Raw genomic sequence first — 275 nt, forward strand, 5'->3', positions numbered from 1 at the left:
CCCCCCCCCCCCCCGCCCGGCATTAGTTTCGTTCTAACTTTCAGGTTGGGATGAGTCAAAATCTCAGAGAAAAATGTAGACGAAACTGCTGCCTGCGACAGGGTTTCTGCTTGTACCTGCTCGAGGGAGCATCCTCGGAGGGGACAGGCCTGCACCAAGCGCCATGTCCCAGGGAGGGGGGACAGCCCCGGCCCCATGCACCTTCCTGGGAGAGGCAGAGCGGCGCAAAGCGAAGCGAAGGGGATGGAGATGTCTTGCCGGTGAGACCTCAACCC

Source organism: Pygoscelis adeliae, unplaced genomic scaffold, assembly GCF_000699105.1.
Source record: "Pygoscelis adeliae isolate BGI_AS28 unplaced genomic scaffold, ASM69910v1 Scaffold34, whole genome shotgun sequence".
Lineage (NCBI taxonomy): Eukaryota > Metazoa > Chordata > Aves > Sphenisciformes > Spheniscidae > Pygoscelis > Pygoscelis adeliae.